The 7,620-nt window shown below is 42.9% G+C and overlaps 2 pseudogenes; both read right to left on the reverse strand.

Annotated features, from left to right (window-relative positions):
- Positions 1-1,024: 1,024 nt before the first annotated feature.
- On the reverse strand, positions 1,025-2,426 carry LOC103730221 (annotated as a pseudogene).
- A 4,127-nt stretch (positions 2,427-6,553) lies between these two features.
- Positions 6,554-7,620, reverse strand: part of LOC103730222 — a 10,410-nt pseudogene continuing 9,343 nt past the window's right edge.

Raw genomic sequence — 7,620 nt, forward strand, 5'->3', positions numbered from 1 at the left:
TATTACACCATAAAAGAACACTAGGCACCAAATCTTGAAAAGTATGTTTTGAATAGCTTTAAAATTTATTAAATAAAACTGCATAAACACAACTGAAAGATTTATAATAAACAGAAAATTAAATACAAAGTATCATATGTAAAATATATTATTGTATAATTTGCAATATCAAAACTAAATATTAAAAACCCATTTGGGAAATGGGGAATAGAGGATGGTGAGGGGGATATTACTCTTACAGAGTAAAAAATTTAATTTCAGTTTAATACACACCAAAAACTAAGAAAAATAGTTAAAAAATTAAACAGCTTTAATTGAATAACATTTTTTGAATAAAGAGTTCAGTACAGGCCCTATAGGGCAAAATTCATATTAAAAAATCTGCGATTAAAAATGGACATTAAATTTACAGCTTCTTCAATCGATTTCCAAAAATAAAGGAGATCTCCTTAATTAAAAAAAATTTTTCAAATGTCTGTAACACCTTTTTAACAGTCTTGGACAGGCACAGTTCCATGGCCATAGTTCCATAATACTGTGGAAATCATCTACACTCTAACGGTTCTGAAGCATGTCCAGTTCGATTCTCAGCAGGAGCTGGCAGTTTGTTTACCATTCCCTTCAGAAATAAGCAGGTCAAGAAGTAAGGTAGACTTACAGACGAAAAAGCATTGGCGAACAGCCACTACACTATAGTTAGCTAAGAACTGAGAACAAACAGCACAAACGAAGATGGAAGAAATCCAGCTATTCCCACATTCACAAAGAAATCTCTTTAAAACATGTATTTGTGAGCAAATGATGTGGGTTGAAGAGTTTCTCAGCTTGCATTAGGTACATACACCGTACAGATGGTGATACATGCAGCTCTCTCTTACTCTGTGCTCGTACCACATAGACAAGAGTGGGGCTTCTCCTACGTCCTCCAGATCAGAACCTGTTTGAACTCTCTTCAGTCCACCCTGCCTGAGGTACGTAGAAAGGTCATGAATGTGCAGAGCAGCCTCAGCAGCAGGTGGTGCGGCTACAGTAGGCGCTTGTGCAGGATCTCCCACACCATCCTCCTCCTGAACATAGGCATATGCTTCTGAGAGAAGGTGATAGGTTGCTCTCAAGAAATATAATCCGCATATTTGCAGGCAAGCATTCTGCAGTCGCTGCAGTTCTGCTGCTGAGGGGTCTCTGCGGTCATGCTAGCTCGCCTCCACTCCAGAGGGTTCAGATCTGTTTCTCCGGGTTTTGCTCTCGGTTTGTAGATACTGGAAAGTGGTCTCACAGATCTCTTGCCCGTTCCCTCCCATCGAATCCAGGTATACGATACTCTTTTTCCTTAGGTCTGTGGCCACCAGGCTCCAATGAACCTGCAGGTGAATTGGCACGAAGATCAGTTCTTTTGCAAAGAGATCCACTCCCCAAGTCCATCTTCTCACTGATGTGTGGCCTCCATGCTTCAATTTTGTGTAAAAGAAGGTGTTAAATGCATGAAGTGCTGGATAGCCTTGGTTTTCGTTTCTTTCCATGAGAAGATTCATGTAAAAGTTGATGATTTCATCATTGAGCCATTTGGTGTCCTTTAGTGACCGCATGTCTCCACGAGTTATCTGCAGGTTGAACGCTCTACTTAAGATCTCATCTTTCGGCCCTGGGCCCAGCGCATCACTGATTTCCTTTTCCATGTCCCCTGTCACATCAAGGGGGATGTCCACTGCTCTGCCCTTCTCCCGGTCTGCAGGAGTCTTTTCCTCTGCCTCAAGCACTGGCCCTTTGGTGGTGAGTAGGCCATTGCTGCCACTCTGTGGTCTGATTTGGGGCTTTGCTCCTTCCAGGAAGTCCAGGTGGTGTCCTCTTCCCTCTTCCTTTTCAAGGTTTATTACAACTACCTTCTGCACATCAAGAATTTTCTCCTCCCAACACCTCCTTTCACTCTTTACTGACAAGTGATGTTCTCCTGTGGCAAGAAAGGCAGATTGTTTGGGGTGGAACTGAGTTGTTTTGGGTCCCTGAATGTGCCCTTTCCCACAGCCTTTGATCTTCAAGGTGGCCTCGGGGCTTGTGTGAGCACTGTGAGGGGCAGAGTAGACATGATCACCTTGTCGAGGGTACTTTTCCTTTTGGTGTTTCTGAACACTTTCTTCAAGGACACAATAGGGCTGCTTGCAACCCTTGCCACCACCCACAGACTTCACTTCAGTGACACCCTCTTCCTGAGGGCGGCTGGCACACTCCCGAGGCTTTAGCTGTATCAGAGCTTCCTCCTGAGGTGTCCGTATCTGACCCCTGCCCAGCTCTTCACACGGGAGCTCTGTATCACCCTGTTCCGGTTTCATCCTCTTCCTGGCCTGGCCATGCTCTTCAGACCCCACCTCGGCTCCTCCCTCTTCCTGGCATTTCCTCTTTTGTCCTTTCCCTGGATCTTCAGGCTCCATCTCGGCTCCACAACGTTGGTGAGGTTGCCACGTGGAGGAACTACTTGGATGGCCTTTGTGAAGGTGACGGCTATCTGGTGTGGTATAGCCTTCCGATTTCCAAGTAAAAGCAAGGGTGGGCCGGATTGTGGGTGGGTGGTTTTGCGTTGTTGTCACCCCGATGTCTGAAGGATTGTTTATACCGGCAGGAGATGTATTATCCAGAAATGACCTATTGGTCCTGGGTCAGAAATCTGTTAGTCCACAGGATTTAGAGCTCAGATTATCTCCTTATCAATGGAGGACGCCTTGGGCGTTGGGGTCAGTCGAAATGTGAAGCCATGTGAGCTGTCCACAGCGAAGAGTGTCTTCCAGGGCTTGGTGAATGAATCGGACTAATCTTGTTTCTACGGTGGCAGTTCACCAATCCCACTACTCAAAAGTCCATGGAGTTCAGGCAGTGCCTCTTTAGGAAGGCAGGGCCGGGTCACATCGACCCTCTGAGGACCAGAAACCTGGACACTTACGCTCAAAGTCCTAGACAGTCGCCTTAAGATGCCAAGTTTTGCCAACACAGCCAGTAAGCTGGACGCAAGTCTCAGAAAGACTGTCAGGACGCAAGTCTCAGAAAGAATGTTTACTTCCAGGGTTGCCCTGGACACCGCTCGTGAAGGTTCCGTATCAGCTCCTTAGGTGGTTTAACAGATCTTGAGTCAATGTGGGTGGATGATGGAGCCCTTGCCCACCACCATTCATCTCCAGTATCCTAAAGCATTTTCCTTAACCCAGCACCCAGTTACAGTCTTCCCATTTTCCAAAGGCCAAAATTGCCCCAAGGCCAAAGGGAACTCAAAGGGGCAGAGGTGTATGTAAGTCTGCCTTCACAAAGAGAGAAAGAAATGGGAATAATGGATCCAATTACAATTCATTTGGTTGAGATGTGGTGTCTGTGTGAGAGGGTTGGTGTCCTGGGAACCATTCACCCACATTCCCATTCCTCACTGCTGAGCACAGAGTAGGATTAATCTCAGTGACTCCTTTAGATGGATCTACCTATGTGGTTTATTTTGGCAAAGAAGGTATAGTTCGGGCGATGTGTGTTTCTTTCAGACAGATGTTTAAATATCAATGCAGAATTCCTCCTAATCCCTTTTCCTACCTCCTGAGGTAGGGACACTGGGTCAAGGTGAACCTCAGTCAGTTCACATCCTTGGGTGAGCAGAGACCCCTGATAGAAGCCAAGGGGATAAGCGTCTGCTGTGTTGAGCCACTGAGATTTGAGGGCTGCTTTGTGTCAGTACAACCTAGCCCATCCCAACTAGGGCTTTGGACTCTTAGGGTGTGTCTTCTAGCCTGTGCAATTATAGGAAACAAAAGATAATTAATCTTTGAGGATGGGATCCCAGTGCTTCCAGAATTAGTAGGTAACCTGATGAGATTTACCTACTGTTAAAGCAGCCCCTCACAGCATGCTTACTACTTACAAAGAAAACATAGAATGCTACGGTTTTGAAACTTGGTTGACACTAACTTGCCAAGCGATTAGTACATTAGCAGTAATGGGATAAATAAATATCATTAACCTGTCTGGGCGCCTTGAGAAAGATTCATCATTTCTGTGGCAATCCTGGTTAAAATCAGAAACCCTAAGCTGGACCTGGTGATACAGACCCTCAATTCCAGCACTAGGGAAGCAGAGTTCAAGGCCACACTGGTCTACATAGTGAGGTCCAGGCCAGGGAGACCCTGTCTCAAAACACCAGAAAAATAATAAATAAATACATAAATATGTAAATAAATGAATAAATAAACAAGTACATAAACTACAAACCCTGAATCCAATCCTGAGGAAACATTAGGAATAATTCAAATAAAGGGCATTATTAAATATATAAAGCTGACGTCATGATTCCTGTAATCAGCACTAAGGCTGAGGAAGGACGATGACTTCCAGGCCAGCCTCAGCTCCATTATGAGACCCTCTGAAATTGTCCACTGGTGAGTCAGAAAAGTGTAAGAAGTGTCATGTATGAGGTCTTATGAGGCACAGAGGCATTGGAGGGCATTGGAGGAAAGATCAGTCCCAAAGAAGAGATTTTTGGAGTGACTGTGACTAAAGATGAATTGGAAGTGTGATGTATGAAGTATTATGAGGCACAGAGGCACTGGAGGTCATTGGAGGAAAGACCAGCCACAAAGAAAAGATTGTTGGAGTGACTGTGACTAAAGATGAATTGGAATTCAAAATTATAACCATGACTCAAAAAGAAAAGCAAGTCAATAGAAAAATTAGTAAGATAATTAACAGTTACCCCGAAGAAAAAGGCACACAATTGGCCACAAATCTCCTCAGAGACTAGAAGGTCCCTATCCTGCCCAGGTGCAGCTCTGTTCTTCACAAGTCTGGATTCAAACAGGAAGTCATGCCAGAGCTTGCTCTCAATCATAGCACCCCACTTCGCTCTACAAACCAATAAACTTCAATTATAGTCAGTTCTCACTTAGGTAAAATAAGTGCTGTGACTTTCAAAACAGGAGATCTGAGGATGTTATAGAGAGAAAAATCTGAGCCAAACGTTTGCTTTGATGGAGCAGTAAAGGGAAACTCTTTAAGCAAGCAAGTTGGATCCTTGCTTATCAGTAAAATACAAGACTGAGTTGCAATTCCATTTTCTAACATAGCATGTGAACTCATTCATGTTCAAACAAATTTCCATTCATCCTAAATGCTTGTTTTTGAGGAGGTTAGAAGATAACACCAGCGAGGCATAGTGTTAATCATCTACAATCATAGCTCTGTGGAGGCTGAGACAGGAGGATACTGAATTAGAAGCTAGCCTGGGCTAATAGCAAGGTTAAGGCCAGTTTGAGCTACTTGAGATCCCATCTCAAAAGAAAAGACAGAAAGAAACCAGAGCAATATTCTTCCTGTATATATAATTTATTGGCAGGAAGCCTTGGTGTAGACATAGATGATTAAAACTGAGAGCATCACAGTTAACTGTGAAGTCATCTCTTAGAAATATTATGTTAGAGATGAAAGTCCATTCATCCACTGCTATGTACTGGATGCTGTGGTTCACCTGTAACATCATAAACTTTGTCTTTTCTGGGTGCCCTGCAGCCTTGGTTTTAAAGTTTCTTGGTGACTTAGTGTGATCCTTGCTAACTCTGCTCTGCCTGTGGTAAATGTTGGATTTCACTTGAAGTGCACCCCATCGACCCTGTGACATTTATAAATCACTCAAGATGAATAAACTCTTAGAAGACATGCACCCAAATAAGTAGAAATGCAAAGAGGCACCCCATTGTCAATTATTCTCTGTATTCTCTACAAGACTTTATTTCTGACCTAAAGAGCCTCAAGAGGCAGTGAACTATAGAAGAATAAAAGCATTTGGACAGGTAGGTTTGTGCAGTCTGTGGTGGTTTCTCTCTTAGAACCATGGCAGAAAAGGCCCCACACCACCATGGACATGGATTTTCTATCAAGTCCCTTTTGTTTACAAGGATTTAGTACTTGTAATCATGACCACGCTGATACTTTTTTTAAATAAGTTCTTTCTTATTAGAGCTGATTAGAATTAAGTGTTCATTGTTTAATGAAAAATGTGTCCATGTCATGGATGTTTAATTACAAAATGGAAAACATAGAAAGCAGAATATATTTATCAGTCATTTTCAAATATCTCAGTACTTCTGTAATTTTCAATTCTTCTTCATGAGAAAAAAATGATTATTTGCACATTATTCACTGTTCTATGTTCAACAGATCCTCATGTAAATAGCACTTAAAAGTTATTTAAGTTTAGGGACTGGAGAGATGGCTCAGCAGTTAAGAGTACTGACTGCTCTTGCAGAGGACCTGGCACCCATACGGTGGCTAACAATTGTTCATAACTCCAGTTCCAGGGGATTGAACACCCTCTTCTGACCTCAGTGTGCACTGCATGACATGGGTGCACCTACCTCCAAGCAGGGAATACACTTACCCACATAAAATAAAAATAATACATAAAATATTTTAAAAGTTACCTCAGTTTAATAAGTCCTAGAATTTATTAAAGCACCTTAGCAAACACCACAAACACACACTCAGTAATAGATATGATTTTTAAAAATGACACAGTAGTTGAGAATAGTTAGCATTAATCTTTGGTATTCATAAAAAATGAATGCTCTAAAATATTAGTAAATTTACACTTCAGTTTTGTTTTAGTGTTGGTACCACTGAAGTAATATTTTTCTTCTCTTAATCTTTTCTTGTAAATCTTTTCATAAGACGTCTTAGGAATTAGGAGACGGTGGAGTAACTGACAGGCAAACACTCAGCTAGTACTGGCATCCATGGCTTTGAGTAACTGCAGAGGAGCGCTGTGGTGGCTGGACATTTTTCCACATCTGCCAGCTGTCATCACATCTTCTACCACAGGAATGGAGCCTAAGGAGCAGGACTCTAGCATTCCTGTAGCATTCCGTGTTCACTCCTGCAGGACACAATGTGAGGTCACTCTGAAGCAAAGCATCTTGGTAATCCTTGAGACTTTTGTTGGTTTCCTGAGGCTGCCACCTAAAAGAACAAACAAATAAACAAAAGATAACAGCAACGGAAGGTTTTACTTTCTTTTGGAAGGAAAATGTTCTCTTTTAATGTCAGTTACTAAATAGGTAAACATGTTATAGAGATAATAAACGTAAGAGGTATCTAAAATCTTGGTCCCAATACATTTCATAAGACGTCTTAGGAATTTGGAGATGGTGGAGTAACTGACAGGCAAACACTCAGCTAGTACTGATCATCACCTATCCATAAAATGGGTGTGGTTGTACATGTCTGTAATCTCAGACATGTGGAAGGTAGAGGAAGAAGGACTAGGAGTTCAAAGTCACCCTGGGTTACATAGTTTAAGGTCAGCCTGGGCTACATGAGACCACATGCAATTAAAAAGAAGAATTTGAACATTAAAAAATACTAACCCGCAGGCCCCGCTCTCCAAGGTCAGTCGATCGTGCCCTCTGTGCCTTGACTCCCCCAGCCTCATTCACCCTCCCATCTCCCCTGCCCATCTCTCCTCCTAGCCTGGGAGCTGTCCCATTCCTTGTATTGGTGCCCTAACCACCACAGCTTCCAGATCCTTTGCATCCAGACCAACCCAGGGTCTTCTGCAGTCCCCAGGAGCCCTCTGGGCCTGGCCCCGCCCTCACCTCCCTCTGC

This window comes from Nannospalax galili, unplaced genomic scaffold (assembly GCF_000622305.1).
Source record: "Nannospalax galili isolate Female #2095 unplaced genomic scaffold, S.galili_v1.0 scaffold753, whole genome shotgun sequence".
Taxonomy (NCBI): Eukaryota; Metazoa; Chordata; class Mammalia; order Rodentia; family Spalacidae; genus Nannospalax; species Nannospalax galili.